The sequence below is a fragment of the Hylobates moloch genome, unplaced genomic scaffold (genome assembly GCF_009828535.3).
Source record: "Hylobates moloch isolate HMO894 unplaced genomic scaffold, HMol_V3 SCAFFOLD_3, whole genome shotgun sequence".
Lineage (NCBI taxonomy): Eukaryota > Metazoa > Chordata > Mammalia > Primates > Hylobatidae > Hylobates > Hylobates moloch.
In genome coordinates this window covers 43,101,614-43,123,494 of record NW_026652278.1, presented here as the reverse complement: position 1 = coordinate 43,123,494, position 21,881 = coordinate 43,101,614, and the positions used below count along the sequence as shown (strand labels likewise).

The 21,881-nt window shown below is 35.2% G+C and overlaps 1 long non-coding RNA gene across 1 annotated transcript; it reads left to right on the top strand.

The window, feature by feature from the left end:
- The first annotated feature begins 2,668 nt into the window (after positions 1–2,668).
- Positions 2,669–15,815, top strand: LOC131382942 (uncharacterized). The gene is made up of 3 exons (XR_009212570.1): positions 2,669–2,731; positions 14,432–14,573; positions 15,399–15,815. It is a non-coding gene; the product is annotated as an uncharacterized LOC131382942 (long non-coding RNA).
- The last annotated feature ends 6,066 nt before the right edge of the window (positions 15,816–21,881 follow it).

Below are 21,881 nucleotides of genomic sequence, written 5' to 3'. Positions count from 1 at the left end.
CATGCGAGATAAAGTAACTGTTACTGTTTTAAGCCACTGAGTTATGGGGTGCTCCTTACACAGCCCTAGCAACCAGAACAACTTGGTTTCTGTGAAAATAGAAAAACTTCCACTTATCAAAAATACCACAAAGAATAGAAACATATCCCACAGATTACATGATGATACTTGCAGCCAGACCATATGCAGCTCATGCAAACAACTTCTCCAATCAACAGCAAGGCAAATAAACAAATAGAAAAATAGGCAAATGATATGAGCAGCTAATTCAGGTGACCAATACCACAGGAATGACAGATACCACATTAAAAGTTGCCTAATTTCACAGGAAATAGGAAAATATAAATGAACATATAAATAAAATACAGCATATAGGGAAATGTAAATGAAAATAAAAGTGATACCATTTTACCTCATCATATCACAAAATTTTAAAATCCAAGAATAACAAACATTGGCAGAATGTGGAGACTGGGGAACTTTCCTGTTCTGCTGGTGGGTGGGTAAATTGCTGTGATCAGTTTAGAGAATTAAAGTTGCAGACATATATTCTATGACTCAGAGATTTAACTCCTACATATAAATCCTAGAGAATTTCACCCACCTGTACTGCAGGAAATATGTATGACACTATTCATAGCAATATTTTTTGCAACAACTAGAAAAAAAACCCCAATAATCCCAATGTTCAACACAAGATAATCAGTAATAAATCAGAGCATATGCATAAATATAATTGATACACAACAAAGAAAATGAATAAATAATAACTGTGTATCAACACTGGTGAATCTCACAAATATGTTGAGCAAAAGATATGAGTTATAGAATATACATAAAGCTCTTTATATAAAATTTAAAACCATCCAAAGCTGTACGATACATTGCTCTGTGATACATATACATGTGTATAAAGTATAAATAAATATATGAAAGAAGCACCAAATTCAGGATAATGGTTACCTCTGGGTAGAAGAGAGGAAAGGTGATCAGGAAGAAATACAGAAGAGAAATCTGGGTTGCCAATTATTTATTTTTTAAAACTGAGAAATAGGTATGTGAATATTTGCCACATTTTTCTTTAGACTTTTGTGTGTCTTAAAAATTAAATAATAAGTTTGAGAGCTTGAATGACATAAGCAATACTTGACCCAGAGGAATAAAGGTTAGCACTAAAAATGACACTCCAGGAACAGAAGCACACATACCTAGGGGCTTATAGGCATTCACAGAGACGCAGACATAGAAGGCTACCAAGACACTCATAGGTGGAGGGGAGACTGAAAGTCAAGAGATGAAGTGAAGGAAATGGCTGCTTGCTTGGATTCTTACTATGGATTCCCTCCTAGGCAGACATCCTCTGGCAACACTTGCAACAAAGTCAGTTCTCTGAGGCTTTGGAGAATAAACTCATGCCAAATTTCAGCCCCTCCCTGGCTCCCATAATCACTAAGTGAAAGTCTCACCCAGAAGATTCCAGAAAAGTGAACAACGTTTTCTGTGATTCCTATATAGATAATTCAAAAAACCCACAAACCACAGAAATACTTTTTATATAATCTCTCACTTTTCTGTCTCATGAAAAAGGGAAAAAAATGCCCTGATATCTGGAAAATGGCCTGACACTTGCAACTAGGCCTCAGTGATGTTTGAAGCTGGCCTGTAACTCACAGCTAAACCATTGTATTCTCCTCCTGTACATAATCTCACGGCATGCCAATATGAGATATACTCACTCTGAGTCCATGATAAACTGAAACAAAACTTCATAGCTTTGTCTAAGCACAGATAAGCACAAGGTTACCGTGCATCCCACAATATACTAAATATGATCCCTCCTGGCTAATATAAGCGACTGATGCTTCTTTACCAAATACAGCTTTATCCTTGTTTAAGTCTGATAGATAAGATTGAGATATTCAATCATAGAATTGCTCTGCTTTTTTATAAGATTGAGATACCCAATGTTGCTACTTTGTGATGGCACCCAACATAGAGCAAACTTCTACTTCCTTAGCTTTTCCTACCATCACCCAACCAAAGCCCAAATCTCATATCAGTTTTTTTCTAACAGTCTCTTACTGAGAAACACCCCGTGGTTTCTTATGATGTATGTTCTCCCTCTCTATGAATAAAGCATGAGTGAATAAGAAACCCAACTCTTACTAAACTACAAGTGTGTTCTTGGTGGTGTTTGGCTGGAGGATATTGACACTCGCTATGCCTATCTACAAAGGAAGCCAATTACAGCAGACCTGTTAGTGGAATTGCACTTCTCAAGTCCTTCAAATAGTTGTATGGCTACCACTTTGTGATGTGGAAAAGTTTATATGAACCTGAAATATAAAAATCTGCCCCACATTATAACTGTAAGTAAAAATTTCCAATTTCACTAAATTTTCTATTCTTTGATCATGACCATAAATATATAACTGTTTCATTTGCTTTTATTTTTCATCTCAGCAGAATATAAAAACAAGTTTTGGGTAGGATGGGGAGAATGATGTAACTTGTACAAAGTCACTCAGCTGGTAAGTAGCATGCAAACTGTCATTCAGTCCCAACACTGTCTAAATCATCCACACTTCATCACTATGACATTTTAAGGTAATTGTGATGCAGAAGAAGAGAGAAAGGACAGTCCAGATAGAAAACATTATGTGTAAAACCACAGAGAAGAGACATTATCTTTAGGTTTACAGCATGGCAAGTGTTGGAGTACAGCCTAAAAGTAAGATTGGTGGAGGCAGATATTGAGAATAACAGTATACGCAAGAATAGTATAGGAAGGTTTGGCTGGGTCACATGTGTTAGGTGATAATGAATTCAAACCATATTTTGTAACCAACAGAGATTTTAAGCTATGGGTAGAGGTAAGAGTATATGATAATCAAAACTATGTTTTTATTCTATTTTTTTTAATTGACACATAATTGCAAATATTCACAGAGTACATAGTGATATTTTGATACATATAATGTGTAATGGTCAAACCAGAGTAATTAGCATATTCATCACCTCAAACATTTATCATTTCTGTGTGTTGAGAACAATCGAAATACTCTCTTCTACCTTTTGAAAGTGTATAATAAATTATTAACTATAGTCACCCTGTAGTGCTGTAGAAAACTAGAGCTCATTCCTCTTCTCCTATCTGGCTGTAATTTTGTATCCTTCAACCAATCTCTTTCTATACCCTCTCTCCACTACTTTCTCTGCCTCTTGCAACCACTATTCAATTCACTACTTCTATTCAATCCACTTTATTTTTAGCTTCCACATATGAGTGAAAACATATGGTGTTTGTCTGTTCTGTCTTGTTTAAATTAAAATAATGTTCTCCAGGCTCATCAATGTTGCCACAAATGACGGGGTTTCATTTTTATAGCTGAATAGTATTCCATTATGTATATATACCACTTTTTATTTATCCATTCATTTGCTGATGGACACTTTGATTGGTTCCATATCTTGGCTATTGTGAATGGTGCTGCTACAAACATAGGGGTGCGGATGTCTCAACAGTATACTGATTTCCTTTCCTTTGGATATATATCCAGCAGTAGGATTGCTGTATCATATGGTTCTACTTGTAGTTTTTTGAGGAACTTCCATACTCTTTTCCATAATAACTATATTAATTTACATTCCAACCAACAGTGTATAAGAATTTCCTCATTTCTGCATCCTTACCAGCATTTATTCATTTTTCTCTTTTTGAAAATGGCCATTCTAATTGAGTAGAGATAATAGTTCATTGTGGTTTTGATTTGCATTTCCCTGATAATTGTAATCTTGAGCATTTTGTCGTATATTTATTGGCCATTTCTATATCTTCTTTTGAGATATGTCTACACAGATCGTTTGCCCATTTTTTAATCAGATTTTTTGTTTTATTTGCTATTGACTTGTTTGAGTTCTCTGAATGTTCTGGATATGAATCCCTTTTCACATAATTTTCAAATAACTTCTCCCATTGCATAGATTGTCTTTTCACTCCTTTGCTGTGCAGAAGGCTTTTAGTTTGAAATAATTCCATTTGTCTATTTTTGCTTGTTTTCCCTTTACTATTGAAGTCTTAGCCATAAAATCCTTTCCCACACCAGTGTTCTGAAGCTTTTTTCCTATGTTTTTTGTAGTAGTTTTATTATTTTGGATCTTACATATAGGTGTTTAATCTATTTTCAGTTAATTTTTTTATAAGATGAGAGATAGGGGCCTAGTTTCAATCTTCTGAATATACAGTTTTTCCCAGCACCACTTACTGAAGAGTCTGTCCTTTCCCAAATAAATATTCTTGGAAACTTTGTCAAAAATCACTTCGTTATAAATATGTGCATTTATTTCTAAGCTCTCTATTCTGTTCCAACGGCATATGTGTCTATTTCTCTGCCAATACCACACTGTTCCAGTAACTATAGCTTTGTAGTATTTTGTGAAGTCAGGTAGTGTGATGCCTCCGACTTTGTTTTTTGCTGAGGATTTCTGTGGCTATTTGGCTTTTTTGTGGTTCTATACACAGTTTAGGATTGTTTTTTCTATTTCTGTGAAAAATATCATTGGTATTTTGACAAGGATTGCATCGACTCTGTATATCTCTTCGACTAGTATGGTCATTTAAAAAATATAACTTCTTTCAGTTCTTGAACAGGTGATATCTATCTCTTTGTGTGTCCTTTTTAATTTCTTTCATCAGTGTTTTACACTTTTTCTTGTAGAGATTTGTCATCTCCTTGGTTAAAGTTATCCCTACATATTTTATTTTTCATATCTATTGTAAATAAAATTGCTTTCCTGATTTTTTCCAGTTACTTCATTGTTGATGTATAGAATTGCTGCTAATGTATGTGTTTTGATTTTGTATCCTACAACTTTATTGCATCTTTTAAATCAGTTTTAGGACTTTTTTGGTGGAGGCTTTAGTTTTTTACGTATAAGATCATGTCATCTACACATAGGGACAATTTAACCTTCTCCATTTCAATTTGGATGCACTTTATTTCTTTTCTTGCCTAATTGCTCTGGGCTAGATCTTTCAGTTCTACATCAAACAGAAGTGTTGAGAGCAGGCATCCTTGTTGTGTTTCAGATCGTGAAGGAAAAGTTTCCAGCTTTGCCCCAGTCCATAAAATGTTAGCTGTGGTTTTTTCATATATGGCCTTCATTGTATTAAGGTATATTCCTGCTATACCTAATTTGACAAGAATTTTTACCACAAAGTGTAGTTGAATTTTATCAGATGCTTTTTCTGCATCTACTGAGAGGATTATATGGGTTTTGTCCTTCATTCTGATGATGTAATGTATCACGTTTATTGATTTACGTATGTTAAACCATCCTTGCAACTCTAGGATGAATTACACTTGACTATAATGTGTAATATTTTTGATGTGCTGTTGGATTCAATTTGCTAGAATTTTGTTGAGGATATTTTAATCTATGTTCATCAGATATTGGCCTGAAGTTTTCTTTTTTGTTGTGTATTATCTGGTTTTGGTATCAGGATTATGTAGGCCCTGTAAAATGAGTTTAGAATAAGTCTTTTTCTCTCAATATTTTGGAATATTTTGAGAATTAGGTCTTCCTTAAAAGACCTAATTCATAAAGATAGAATTCAACAGTAAAGCCATCTAGTCCTGGAATTTTCTTTGTTCAGAGACTTTTTATTACTGATTCAAGCTTGTTACTCATTACTGGTTATGGTTTTCTATGTTTATTTGGCTCAATTATGGTAGGCTATGTATTCAGGGATGTATCCATTTTAGTTAGGCTTTCAAATTTGTTGGAAAATAGTTGTTTATAGTAGTCGCTAATGATCCTTTGTATGTCTGAGGTACCAATTATGATGTCCCCTTTTTCCTTCTGATTTTATTTATTCGAGTCTTCTCTCTTTTTTCAATATTAGTCTAGCTAATGGTTTGTCAATTTTGTTTATCTTTACAAAAAACCAATTTTTTGTTTCATTTATCTTTTATATTGTCTTTTAGACTAATTTTATTTCTGTTCTGGTCTTTCTTATTTCTTTTCTTCTACTACTATTGAGTCTGATGTGTTCCTTTGTAGTTCCTTAAGCTAAATTGTTAGATTGTTTATTTGAAATCTTTTCACTTTCTTGATGTAGGCATTTATCGCCATAAACTTGTGTCTTAATACTGTTTTTGATGTATCTCATAGGTTTTGGTATGTTGTGCTTCTATTTTCATTTCCTTCAAGACTTTTAAATTTTCATTTTAATTTTTTCATTGACCCATTGATAATTTGGGAGCATGTTGTTTAATATCCATGTATGGTTTTAACTCTTCTTGTTGATTTCTGGTTTTATTCCATTGTGGTCAGAAAAGATACTTGATATAATTTTGATTTTTAAAAGATTTTGAAACTTATTTTGTATCCTACCATATGGTCAATCTTGGAGAATGTTCCATGTGATGATGAAAAGAATGTGCATTCTGCAGCTGTTGAGTGAGATGTTCCTTAAATGTCTGTTAGGTCCATTTGGTCTATGGGGCAGTTTTGAGCCAATTTTTTTAAATTTTATTTTCTGTCTAGATGAGCTGTCCAATGGTAAGAGCGGAGTGATGCCCTCACTTATTATTCTGTTGGAGGTTGTCTCTCCCTTTATATCTTAAACATTTGTCTTACATGCCTGAGTGCTCTGGCATTGGGTACACATATGAATATAATTCTAAGATCCTCTTGCTGATTTGACCCATTTATTACTATATAATGTCCTTCTTTGTTTCTTTTCGGAGTTTTTTTTAAACTTAAAGTCTATTTTAGCTAAGTATAGCTATTCCTACTTGTTTGTGGTATCCATTTGCATGGAATATCTTTGTCCTTCCCTTCACTTTCAGTCTATGAAAACTGTTTCTTTAAAAATAAAGTGAGTTTCTTGTAAGCACCATATAGTTGGGTCTTGTTTTTGTTGCTCTTGTTTTGCTTTTTAATCCATTCCATCAGTCTGTGCTTTTTATAGAAAATTTAATAGATTTACATTAATATTTACTATTAGCAGTTGAGGGCTTACTCCTGCCATTTTATTAATTTTTTAGCTGCTTTGTGTATTCTTTGTTCCCTTCTTCCTCTCTTGTTTATCACTGTGATTTAGTGGTCTTCTGTAGTAATAATATTTTATTCATTTTTCTTTCTCCTTTGTGTAACTGCTGTACCAATGAATTTTATATGTTTGTTTCATGTTAGTAGTTACCACCTTTTCTCTTTCAGATGTAGTACTTCCTTAACCATTTCTTTTAAGGTTCATCTAGTGAATGATGAACCCCTTATTTTTTGCTAATCTGAAAAAGACTTTATTTCTGCTTAATTTCTCAAGGACAGTTTTAGTGAGTAAAAAGCTGGCATTCTTTTTTTCTTTCAGCATTTGAATGTGACGTCCTATTCTCTCGCGAACTGTTACATTTGTTCTGAGAAATCACTTTTAGTCTAGAGGGACTATCTTATATGTGAGTTGACACTTTTCTCTTTTTTTCAACTTCCATTTTAGATTCAAGTGGTACATGTGCAGGTTTGTCACAAGGGTATATTGTAACTTGCTGAGGTTTAGGGTATGATTGAACCTGTAACACAGGTACTGAATAGAGTACCCAAGAGGTAGTTTTTCAACCTTTCCCCCTTTCCTTCCCAGTCTTGTAGTCCCCAGTGTCTATTGTTTCCTTCTTTGTGTCCCTGTTTGCCCAGTGTTTAGCTCCCACTTATAAGTGAGAACATACAAGTATTCGGTTTTCTACTTCTGCATTAATTTGCTTAGGATAATTGGCCTCCAGCTGCATCCATGCTGCTGCAAAGGAATTGATTTTATTCCTTTTTATAGCTGTGTAGTATTCCATTGTGTATATGTATCATATTTTTTTCCAATACACCTTAATGGGCATCCAGGTTGATTATATGTTTTTGCTATATGAATAATGCTGTGATGAAAATATAAGTGCATGTCTTTTTGGCAGAACAATTTATTTTCCTTTGGATATATACCCAGAAATGGGACTGCTGGGTCAAATGGTAGTTCTGTTTTTAGTTCTTTGAGAAATCTCCATACTGCTTTCCACAGTGGCTGAATTAATTTACATTCCCACTCACAGTATATAAACACTCCTTTCTCTTCACAGCCTCACCAGCATCTATAGTTTTTTGACTTTCTAGTAATAGCCATGCTGACTGGCATGAGATGGTATCTCATTGTGTTGAATTGCATCTCTCTGATGACTGATGATGTGGAGTAATTTTTATGTTTGTTGGCCACTTACATGTTTTCTTTTGAGAAGTGTCTGTTGATGTCTTTTGCCGATTTTAATGGTTTTTTTTGTATTTTTCTTGTTGGATATTAGACTATTGTTAGATGCATAGATTGTGAATATTTTCTCTCATCCACTAGGTTGCCTATATATTCTGTTGATAGTTTCTTTTGCTGTGCAGAAGCTCTTTAGTTTAATGACATCCCACATGCCAACTTTTGTTTTTGCTGCAATTACTTTTGAGGACTTTGTCATAAATTGTTTCCCAAGACTGGTGTCCAGAATGGTTTTTCTTACATTTTCTTTTAGAATTATTATAGTTTTAGGTGTTATATTTAAATCTTTAACCATGTTGAGTTAATTTTTGTATATAGTGAAAGGTAGAGGTCCTGTTTCATACTTCTGCACATGGCTAGCCAGCTATCCCACCACCGTTTATTGAATAGGGAGTCCTTTCCTCATTGCTTATTTTTGTTGACTTTGCCAAGGATCACATGGCTGTAGGAGTGAAGCTTTATTTCTAAATTCTCTATTCTGTTTCATTGGTCTATGTGTCTGTTTTTGTACCAGTACCATGCTCTTTTTGTTACTGTAGCTTTGTAATAGTTTGAAGTTGGGTAATGTGATGACCCCAGCTTTGTTCTTTTTGCTTAGGCTTGTTTCAGCCATTGGGCTCTTTTTTAGTTCAATATATATTTTTAGAATATATTTTTTCTAAATCTGTATAATGTTCGTAGTTTGATAGGAATAGCATTGAATCTGTAAATTGCTTTCAGCAGTATGGCCATTTAAATGATATTGATCCTTCCAATACATGAATATGGAATATTTTTTCATTTGTTTGTGTCATTTATGATTTCTTTCAGGAGTTTTGTAGTTCTTCTTCTAGAGATCTTTCACCTCCTTGGTTAGAAGTATTCCTAGATATTTTATTTTTTCATGACTATCGTTAATGGGATTGCATTCTTGATTTTGCTCTCAGCTTGAATGTTATTTGTATATAGAATAGTTACTGGTTTTTGTATGTTGATTTTGTATCCTGAAATTTTACTCAACTTGTTTGTCAGTTCTTGGAGTGGCATTTTGGTAGAGTCTTTAGTGTTTTCTAGGTGTAGAATCATATCATCAGCTAAGAGAAATAATTTGACCTCCTCTTTTCCTATTAGGATGCCTTTAACTTTTTCTCTTGCCTGGTTGCTCTGGCTAGCACTTCCAGTACTATGATGAATAGGAATAGTGAAAGTGGTCATCCTTGTCTTCTTCCAGTTCTTAAAAGGAAAGATTCCAGGTTTTGCTTATTCAGTGTGACATTGACTGTGAGTTTGTGATAGGTGGTTTTTATTATTTGGAAGTATGTTCCTTCAATATCTAGTTTGTTGAGGGTTTTTATCATGAAGAGATACTGGATTTTACTAAATTTTTTTTCTGTGTCTGTTGAAATAATCATTTTATTTTGTTTTTAATTCTGTTTATGTGATGAATCACATTTGTTGATTTGCATATGTTGAATCAACCTTGCACTTCAGAAAGGAAGCCTACCTGATCATGGTGAATTAAATTTTTGATGTGCTGTTTTATTCAATTTGCTAGTATTTTGTTGAGAATTTTTGCATCTATGTTCATCAGGGATATTGTCCTGTAGTGTGTTTTTGGTTTCGTTTTATTCATGTTTTCTTCTCCAGGTTTCGGTATTAGGGTGATACTCGCTTTGAAAAAATGAGTTAAGGAAGAGTCCCTTCTCTTTGATTGTTTGAAACAGTCTCAGTAGAATTAGTACCAGCTCTTCTCTGTAAATCTGGTAGTCTTCAACTATGAATTCATCTGGTCCAAGTCTTCCCCGACCCCCACCCCTACCCCACCCCCCGCTGGTAGTTTTTTGGTTACTGGCTCAATTTCAGAACTTGATATTTGTGTGTTCAGGGTTTCAATTTCCTTCTGATTCAGTTTTGGGAAGTCTTATGTTTCCAGGAATTTATCCATTTCCTCTAGATTTTCTAGTTTGTGTACAAAAAGGTTTTCATAATACCTCTGAGGATCTTTTGTATTTCTATGGGATCAGTTGTAATGACACCTTTGTCATTTCTGATTGTGCTTATTTGGATCTTCTCTGGTTTTTTCTTCGTTAATCTAGCTAGAGTTCTATCATATTTATCCTTTCAAATAAACAACTTTTGGGATTTTTTATTTTTTGTATGTATTTTTGGGGCTCAATTTCATTCCGTTATGCTTTGATTTCATTTATTTCTTTTCTTCTTGTACTTTGGGGGCTTGTTTGTTCTTGTATTCTTAGCTCCTCTGGGTGTGTATTGTTAGATCATTGATTTGAGATTTTTCTAACTCTTTGAGGCTGGTGTTTAGGATGATAAACTTTCCTCTCAACATTGCTTTTGCTGTATCTCAGAGATTTTGGTATGTTGTGTCTCAGTTTTTATTTATTTCAAAGAACGTTTTTATTTATGCTTTAATTGTACTGTTTACCCAAAAGTCATTCAAGAGCAAGTAGTTTAATTTCCATGTAATTCTGTGTGTTTTAGATATCATTTTGGTATTGATTTCTGTTTTTTATTCCATTGGGTCTGAATGCCTAATTGGTACAATTTTACTTGTTTTTTTAATTTTTTGAGCTTCCTAGTTGAGCATGTGGTCAATCTTGGAGTATGTTCTGTGCGCAGATGATAAAAATATACATTCTGTGGTCAATGGGTCAAGTATTCTGTAGGTATCTATTAGATCCAATTGGTTAAGTGTTGAATTTATGCCCAGAATTTCTTTGTTAGCTTTCTGCCTCCATGATTGGTCTAATGCTGTCCATGGGGTGCTGAAGTCTGCCACTATTATTGTGTTGCTAAGTGTCTCATACGTCCAGAAGTACTTGTTTATTAATCTGGGTGTGCCAGTGTTGTGTGCATATATATTTAGGAATGTTAACTCTTCTTTCTGAATTGAACCCTTTATCATTATGTAATGCCCTTCTTTGTCCTTTTTTAATGTTGTTAGTTTAAACTTTGTTTTATCTGATATAATAATAGTGACCCCTGCTGTTTTTTTATTTTCCATTTGTGTGGGAGATCTTTTTCCAACCATTTACTTTGAGCATATGGGCATTATCACATGTGAGATGGGTCTCTTGAAGACAGCAGATGGATAATGCTTGTTATTTTATCCAACCTGACACTGTCTAATTTAAGTGGAGTGTTTAGACTATTTACATTCAAGGTTAATATTGATAGGTGAGGTTTTCATCCTATTGTGAAGTTGTTAGGTGGTTGTCTATTCCGTGTTTCTCACTGAGTTGATCTTTATGGACCTCACAGATTCCCATTTGCTCACAGAGTTCATCTTAATACAGTATCTTGCTATTTCCCAGTGACTGAGGCACACTAAAAGCCTCTAATCTGCCATCTCACTTCCATTTTCTGTATGTCACTTTTGTTTTTCTGCTTACAAATCGTCCACCACATGGCTGTGCTTGAACCTCTCTGAGCCTACTCTGGCTTGGGAGGCTGCCCAATTCATAAATCATTCTTTGCTCAATTAAGCTCTGTTAAATTTTATTTGTCCAAGGTTTGTTCTTTTAACACATGAAAGCTTTTCTTTCTCTGAGACCCCTGGTGGCAACTGGATAAAGAATGGCTACTACATACTGAGTGACATTTTTCTCTTGTGGGTTTTAGGATTCTCTCTTTGTCTTTGGCTTTTGACAATTTGACTATAATGTACCTCAGAGAGGACCCTTTTGCACGGAATCTATTTGAGAATCTCTATACTTCTTGGAATTGGGTATCCATACTATTGCAAGACTTGGGAAATTAGCAACTATTATTTAATTAAATAGATTTTTTTACACTTTTTCCCATCTCCGTGTTCTCTTCTTGAAATCTCATATGGTACCCCATGAGTCCTGTAGGCTTTCTTCATTCTTTCTTTTCACTTGGATTATTGCAAAAGATCTGTCTTTAAGTTCATAAATTTTTTCTTCTACTTGTTCTTGTCTGTTGTTGAACTCGATTGTATTTTTATTTCATTCATTGAATTCTTCAGTATCAAGATTTATGTGGGTTTTTTTCTTACAATATGTATCTCTTTGTTGAATTTCTTTCAGATCATGAATTGTTTTCCTGATTTTGTTGTATTGCTTACCTGTATTCTCTGTATCTTACTGAGTTTGCTTAAGAAAATTATTTTGAATTTTTTTCTGTTATTTTGCATATTTCCTTCTCTCTGGGATCTGTTACTGAAGAATTATTACGCTCCTTTGAAATTGTCATGTTTCCTTGGTTTTTCATGTTTCTTTTGCCCCTATATTGATATCTTTACAGCTGGTAGAACAGTCAACTATCTCAATTTTATGGAGTAGCTTTCACAGAGAAAGACTTATTCCCATAGATGAGTTATGTGATGTCATTTAGTTGGGTTATGTTGGCTTTGGCTGTAGGTGGACACAGGTTTCCATGAAGTTTCTTCAGCTGTAATCCATGTTAGCAATGTCTGTGAGTGCCTTCACGGCCTAGGCTATGGGAGTTTGGCAGTGGTGATGTGGCTTTGCCAGGGGTGAGTTTGCTGAACTATCTCTCAGGCCTGGAGTTTACACATGCATGCAGTGGGTTGACCAGTTTGGGACCTGGCTTGGCAGAATTAGGGCCACTGGGCTTTTTCATAGTCCAGGGGCATGGGAGCATGCGATGGGTTGGCCTTTGGAGGACTGGTTTGCCAGGATCAGGGCCTCTGGGCTGTTTCACCAGCCAGGGGTATATGCCACAGTGGCTTGGTTGGTTCAAGGAGGGATCCACCTGAGGCAGGTCAACCAAGCTGGTTCTCTGGCTGCAGGTGTCAGCATATAACTGCTTGGCTGGCCTGGGAGTAGGTCTTCTGAAGGTTAGCCTACTGAATTTTTTTCTCCAGTTGAGGGCATGGACATTTGGCTACTTGGCTGGCTCAGGGGCTTGTCCACTGGAAGCAGATCTTGAGGGCTGGTTCTCTGGCCAAGGGAAGAGGTCTTGCGGCTGCTTAGCTGGTTTAGGGACATGTTCCCCAGACTGTTTCTCCTGACAGAGGGGTAGGTGTGGGGCTGCTCAGTGGGCTTTGGAGCATTTCTGCTGAAGGAAAATCCACGAGATTCTAAGGAAAGCAGCTAGACCTGCAGGGCCACATTTTTAAATAACTGTGAGCAGAGTCAAAAATGGATTAAAGATAGGACAGACTCAATAGCCTACAGAAAGCCCATTTTATGAAATATGTCAAGAAGTTACTCTTGCATCTAAGAAATTATTCTATATTTGTCTCATCACATCCAGGTGAAACAGCTTTGTTATTATCTCAACACCCATGGGTTTTAAACAGCTACAGTAAGCTTTTCATAGCTCATAGGGAGTATTTGTGCAGCTCAGTTAAATTATGACTTCTAATTAGGATTTAATTAGAAATAGAAAGCAGCTTGTTTAGAACATGGCTTTGTATGTTGAGTTACAAAGCTTCATCTGCATCTTTGTTAAAGATTTTTTAAATCCTCTATATGCTGAACTAAGGAAGAGTGATTCTGAATACATTCTGCAAAACCTATGGGCTCCATGAATAACCTTTAGGAAATATTAGACAGAAATATGATAGAATCCCTGAATTTGTATTTATGCTTCCTTTCCTAAGCCCTATTTAAAGATGACACCCAAAAGACCAAGGTGATACACAATAGATTTAATCCACAATCCTCAACTTTCATCAAACAGTAGTGCTAAACTGAATGGGATTTTGAGAAGACATGTCAGAGTTCAGCAGGAAAGAGTACATAGAAAAGTTTTGATAAATTAGATACAGGGGAGGTGAATAATGGCATATGTATCACAGTAAGTAACTGAATACCTTGAAGCAGTCTCTCCAATCAGAAAACACACAATCAGAACAGGGATTGCAACAAAGCCTCATGTATGCTTAGTTTATTCATGTGGCCCAGTATAATATCTTAAAATGATTATTTTCTGTATTTCCTTGTATATGATGGTCCCTATTCCAGTGGGTCTGAAGCATCCACATTTTCTTTAGAAGAATCATATTTCTAATCAAGAGAAACAGTAAATGTTTGGTTTTATACCCCTAAAATGGTTTTTTTTAATTCTTACTCTTAAACAAGCTTTTAAAACTATTAACAGGAGCAATAGTTCTGAAATCCAAAGGTTTTTAATTGCAAGAGATAGGCTTCGTTGAAAGGAGGAAAAGCTTTTGAGAATCAAAGTAAAAACTCTGAAAGAGGCTGCACATAACAACAGATTTGAAAGACAGTGGAAGACATAGACTGCCCTAAGTAAGCGTAACCTGGACTGGAAGAGACGGGTGAGTTTGAAAGAGATGAGTAGGACAATAAAGATGATGGCCTTATGGAGAGGAGCAGATTTGGCAGCCATTTGGGAAAAAATGTATTAGTATATGCATAAAATATAATCATCAAGGTTATAAATGTTTAGTTATTTCATTTGCTCAAAAATATATTGCATGCTACATTTAATCATACTGCAATGTACAAAGTATGTGTCTTAACAGAGCACTACAGGGTGACTACGATATATGAAGCCGCAGAAAACATAAGGCTGAAAGGTGTGCTCTGGATTTTGCCATAGGAGTCACCCAAGCAACCACCCCAGCTGGAATCTGGCCATGTGGAGCTGATGTCCACAGCACACTGCCAGGTTGCTCCCCTTACATGGTACTCCCTCTTCATGCTGATGATACTTTAATAAGCTTTTTTTTTTTTTGGAGAGGGGGCATCTGAATAGAGGAAAGAGAATAAAGAATAAAATCATAGAGGGAGAGATTATCTGGACAAAGGGAAACTCTGAGATCATATGCTGAGATCATTTTGGACACATAGCTGCCTATTATTACTCCCTCTGGCATGGTCATAATTGAGATAAATGTAGCTAGAAATTTATGTTGCATTCCTTATCTGCCATTAGCCTTACTGCTTGGGAAGAAATTCTAGAGCTGAGGTCATACATTATAATTACCATCTAACATCATCATGAATGTTTTTTTAAATGGACATTTAAACACACACCAAAAAAATAAAATGAAAGCTAATTTTTAATTAAATAAAACATGATTTTGTGAAAAACTTACTATGTATATTATACTTATTTTCCACCTTCTGCCCCTCATTAGGAAGAAGGTTGGCTTACATTTTGTGCAGAGGTATTTGGGAGAATGCTCTCAAGGGATACAGCTTTGGTAAAGCAAGGAAGACAAGATGGGGCAAAGGGTGAAGCTGACCTAGATTGCTGCTGCACCTGAACTTCATTCAGCCTTACAGGGCACTTTGGACCAAGCACGACACTTCAGAGTTATTTCAAACTGAGGCATGGGGCTGGGACTTTGTGTCCTGCCTCAATCAGTCATTGACCATAGAATTCCTCCTAGAGCAGGTACAATTTTACATGAGGCAGTTCCCTGAGGCTGAGGGCAATTTCAATGAAGAGTGTAACTATGAACCACTGGATGCCAGTATTTCCAGCACCGTAGAATAAACATGCCAGTCCTGATGAGAAGAGTCAGTAACAAATCTCAGTATATATTTCAAACTTCCACGTGCAGCAACATCAGTTTAAATATTAACATTAGGAACTATTATCTAGGCAATTCTTCAGTTCTCCCCTTTGCAAAGACTCAATAAATGCAGACTCCCATTATTCCTCCACCAGCCTACCAGATTTCATCTACAAACTGTAGTGCTGGATAAAGATGACTTGAGAATCTAGGTGTGCATGGAATGTGACGTATGACTGTAGTGGTGGTGTGGGAACCTGTATCTGTTTGGCTATCTAGCACATCTTGAGACCATGTAAGAGGATTAGAGAAACGCGCAGATTTCTTACTTCTTAATTTTCTTTTTCCTAGGGATTTTATATACAAATACATTTAAGCCACCTCTGATGTTGTAAGGTTAGCCCTGTCACCTGTCACAGGTGATGTGAACACTATGAGTTGCTGACTCATGTCCCTGTAAATTGCAGAAGCAGGGATATTGGAATCCAGCAGTGGTGGTCCGTGCTGATGCGCACGTCTTTCCTGGCTTGAATCCTTTTCATTACCGATATAAATCAATCTGTTGTCCTCCAGTGGTTAATACTGTAGCGAATGTCTTTAATTCAACTCCAAACTCTAAAAGTGTAATCTGAGGGAAACGTTTTTGAAACATATTTTTAAAGTGTGCATTTTAAAATAGAAAACAAAATTAATAGGATGTGTATATATACGTGGCTTTAATCTTTCAAAGTTTCTTATAATCTCTCTGTTCTTAACTTTTAAGGATCTATGATGTCTTCTGCTGATAAAATGTTAATTTGAAGTTCAGAAATTATTTTCGGCCAGGCGTGGTGGCTCACGCCTATAATCCCAGCACTTTGGGAGGCCGAGGTGGGCTGATCACCTGAGGTCAGGAGTTGGAGACCAGCCTGACCAACATGGTGAAACCCCATCTCTACTAAAAATACAAAAATCAGCCAGGTGTGGTGGTGGGTGCCTCTTAACCCAGGTACTCGGGAGGCTGAGGCAGGAGAATCATTTGAAACTGGGAGGCAGAGACTGCAGTGAGCCGAGATTGTGCCATTGCACTCCAGCCCAGGTGACAAGAGTGAGACTCCGTCTCAAAAAAAAAAAAAAAATTATTTTCATTTTACTTTTTTCTTTGGTTTAAGTTAAAGTAAATTCAGTACTTAAGAAAATAGTACATTTAGATTGATGCCATTTTTCTGAAGTTACTTCTTGTTACTGATCTAGTCATCTCCCTTGCTTTCTGAATATATCCCAAGGGAGAGAGAGAGAGAGATCTTAAGTGATGTTCACTAGTTGTTAATGATAGATTCTTCTGTGCAGCAATTTAATATTTTTTTACTTCCTACCTACTTTTCTTTATTGCCTGCATTTATATAATAAGCATGTATCATTTTTATAAAACAGTAAGATAGATGAATACTATTAAAACTTTAGAAGAAAATAAAGGAGAAGGAATACAGAGCTCCTTCAAACCTTATTTCATTACAAGCAGTTTATCTCTTTATTCCCATTTAATCACTTCCGCCTCAAGGTGAAAAAGTGAAACCCATAGACAGAGGTAATCTTGTCCTGATACAAGAAAACATTTGAAAATTGAAATAGTTAAAAGTATGCTCCTATGAGCTAGGGCTCTTTTTACTTCATTTCTTAATTTATAGTCTTTGTGTATTTCCTCAAAATAAGCCTCCTGAAGGGAATATAAAATACAGATAGAAAAATGATGTCATCCAACTAAGCCCCCCACCACAGTCACACATGAAGTCACAGATGAACAAACTACGGCACAGGAGAAACCAATTTTAATTTAATTAATAGGATAAAAGTTACTTTTCTTCATGTTTCTCCCTCTGCTTTTGGGTTTCTGTTTTTTTTAATCACAAAAAAAAAATTAGAAATTACAGGAAGCAGAGAAAATATGTACAAGAAGGAATAAAGATCATCATAATTTTATCTCCCAAAGGTAACTAGCAATATTTTAGTTTAATTCAAGATTTTTTTTTAAAGGATTTTGGTTGTCACTTGGGATCAAACTGTATAAGAATGTTTACATTGCTTTCTGTACAAACATGATATATACAAAGGTTTCTTATGAGCATAACTCAGTATACATGTAATACATGATCATAGAAGAAATTGGAAAACACAAATTTTTAAAAATCAATCATCCTTCCATCTAGATATAAACATTCTTCATATGCATTCTTCCCAACTTTTTAAGAAAGTAATTAAACAAAACCTTCTGAATAGTTTTTATTTAACAATAGATCATAAACAACCTAGGTACCTCTAATTTTTGCTACTAGAGAACTGGAATAAAAGATGTTTTAAGGTATATCTTTGTGTATAATGAGCATGTTGTCCAATTACTTCCTTAGGAAAAATGTCTGGAGGTAAACTACTGAGTCATACTGTAACAACATTTTAAAGGCTATTCATCTATTTCTAAGACTAACTAGAAGGGTATAAAAATTGGTAATTTTCCCAAAAGTAAAGGATGTCCACTTCACAAACCATTACCAATTCTGAATAACATTACTAATCTTAGTATTTCAGTCCAATAGGAAAAAAACAAATCATTGCTTATTGTCTTTTTATGCTTTGATTACTATAAAGGCTATAGAATTTTTCATAGAATTACAATTTTTATGTATTTCTAGCTTTTTCTTTCTATTGTCATCCTTACACTTTTGCTATTAATTTGCATTATTTTTAAATGGTCACATTATTGCTCCTTTGTCATCTGCTTCCAAATGTTTATAGGTACTTATTTTTCTTGTACAACTAACTTTTCTAATATTTCAAAGTAAAGCTATATGATAATTGATAACAGAACCTTTGTTTTTATTGTGTTCTTAATGAGAATAAATCTGGTCGTCTAGCCATTAAGGATGTATGTTAGTTTGAGATTACTTATTGTGTTAATTTCTATTCTAATCCTATTTTGCTAAACGCATTTTTAAAATCAGATGTTTCAGATTTTGTCAAATGCCTTTTTGGCATATATTGGGAAAATATATTTTTTCTCTTTTGAATTTATTGAAAATATAAATTATATGTAATGCTTTTTCGAATATTGAACTTCTTTATATTCTGGAAATACACCCTCCTTGGTATTGAATGTTTGAATCTTTCCATACATCCTCATTTTCAAAAATACCAATTATGCATACATTGGGCCCCCTTCATCTTTTCTGTCATTATTAAAATATTTTATTATTTTAGTTTGATTCATTTTCTGATTTTCCCAAGCCATCCACCCTATCTTTGCCAAAATTGGTATTACTTTCTTTTTCTACTTTTTATTGCTTTCATTCTGAAATGTTTGTTTTATTGCCATGTTTTTCCTGAGTTTTTCCAACTTGCTGTTAGATTCTCCTGTTATCACACAATCCTCTTCCTAAGCATTTTTTATTTTTAGAAATATCAAATTGTCTGTAATTTTTTTAAGAACAAGAAATTCTATTGAACTGAACCCTTCATTCTTTGGGCAACTCATTTAATAATGTACATTTATCTCCTTTTGTTTAAGATTTTTACTCATCTCTGAATGATTCATCTGCCAGATTCCAGATAAGGAACTGTATGTAGTAAATTGTTAAAACTTTATTTTGCTTCAGCATCCATTTTGAATCTAGGTTTAACTTTCTCATACCAGAAGCAAGGCTTAGTTACCTTTGACACATATGCAGTTCTCTACCTCTTCCCAGTTCCTCAATGTGGTCAATCCAAATGTCTGCCTCCTGGTGGCTACCTCCCTATGGGACATACAGATCCAATCTAGCTGACCCACGCCACTGACTCCACACCTACATAGATGTACATATATGCCACAGTAACCACTCTCAGTCACAACATGACCCTTTGAGATTCATGCTAGCTTGTTCTAAACATGCCAGTTAGAATTTCCTGTGGGAAGCCTGCTTGGGTAATGCCCTGCACCCTAATAAAGTCCTTGGCTCATAGATCTTCCTCCACACCCCACCTACAGGTTGACTCCAGACACCCCACCCACTCTGTTGGCTCCAGACTTCCTGTCAGCCCTCATTGACACCCCTCTTCTCTTTGGGATCTGTACATAATAAACGGCTTCTGACATTTCATGTGTTTGTGCTGTGTTGTCTCCTCTGTCTTACCTAATTAACACACCCAGATCTAACTTTCCTTCCAGTCAAAGCTCTCCTGGAGAGTGGCTATCTTGGTGTTATAAACTGGACACAGGTCAGACAAGAGCCATAGGGGTATCTTCCAGCACAGACAAATTTACTGTGAGAGGGACACCAAGTCATACCTTGTACACGTAGGCATTAAGCCATCTGCCAGAATTAAAAAAGAAAAAAAAAAAAAGCATCTGTATCCCAAGAAAGGCATATTGTAAACATCCTGGATCAAATCCCCTGGATCTGCATCAGGACAAGGCTGGAGTTTATAGCCAATCTCCAGAGAGAGAGCGCTCAGGACAAATTAGAGAGGAATACAAGACTATTCTGTGGAGAAAATGGAGAGAGGAGTGTGAACTGGCAATCTCTAGCCTCTCTTTTGTCTGTTCTCTCCTTTATTCTCTGACTAAATCTTTTAGTGTCCGAGGAAAAAGCATAGTAGAGTTGAGGGTAGGGAGAAAGGGGAGTACAGAAGACAGTAGTTCAAACCTATGCTCTGAAGTCACCCACAGGATTCAAATTCCAATGCTGCTCCCTGCTAGCTCTTTGGTCTTGAAATAGTTCTTTAAATTCTCTGTATCTCTGCTTTTTTATCTGCATAGTCCCTTTATAGCTTGTTATAAAAATTAAATGAGTCACTATTAAAACTAGAACAGTTTCTGCCACATATAATAGTTCAAAAAGGGTTAACATTATTATTAGTTGTTTTTGCCCCATGAGCTTTCTGTTACAATATGCAACTGCTTTGTCTTTTTCCTTGAATCACTCTACCTTATTCTAAGCATCCACCTCAATTAGGAGGATTGGTTAGAGACCATAGAAATGACATAAGATGTATTCTTCAGTTGCAGTTTTTGACTTTCTGTGTTTTTTAACTAAGTCGTTACAGGGACATCCCTGCATTTCTCATGACTGCCTCATTCCTCTAGCTTGCCATCAGTCAGTGGCTTCTCATTTAAGGACTACAGTGCTTACTTTCGGAGAAATCCCTACCTTGCAGAATGCAAATACCACTTGACTATCAACAAGCTTTCTCCTCTGTAGAGATATCTTTGGCTAGAGTACTTCACAGTTTGAAGCTGTAGTAGACATTATTTCTTGGGTCATTGTAGATGGTGGATTACTCCCTTTCTTTTTTTCCTTGCTGTTTCTGACAGGTTTCATGTTTTTTTAAAGGAGAGTAATAAATATGCCTTAATTTAAGATTTCTAACCAAAAATCTGGAATAGATTCAATACCTTAAGAATGGTCTGAAAGAATTCACCTTTAAAATGGTCCAGGCTGAAATCAAATCAATGGTGAATTCATGATACAATATAAAATTCAGTATGGCCATTATATTATATACACTTTCTACTTCTTTTTAAGATTTTTTTTATTAGTTAATATTTTCAAAATATTCCACTTGGATTCTCCATATTATTAGTATTTTGTTTTTAAATTGATTTAATATTTCTGGTTATATCCTCATTCTCATTTCAAATATTACATATGTATGACTTTTCTTCCTCATTTGCATTGCCAGGATTTCAGCTATTTACTAGACTTTTCAAAAAGCTTATTTATGGCTTCATTTATACTTCTGCTTTTATCATTGTTTATTTCTATTTTCCTTAGCTTAATTTTTAATTTTTCTAGATTCTTGAATAGAATACATGCTTTATTTTTTATTCGTTCTTGTTTTTTTTTTAATTTTTTTTTTATTTTTTTATTTTATTTTATTTTATTATACTTTAGGTTTTAGGGTACATGTACACAATGTGCAGGTTTGTTACATATGTATCCATGTGCCATGTTGATTTCCTGCACCCATTAGCTCGTCATTTAGCATTAGGTATATCTCCTAATGCTTTCCCCGCCCCCCCCACCCCCCACCCCACAACAGTACCCGGAATGTGATGTTCCCCTTCCTGTGTCCATGAGTTCTCATTGTTCA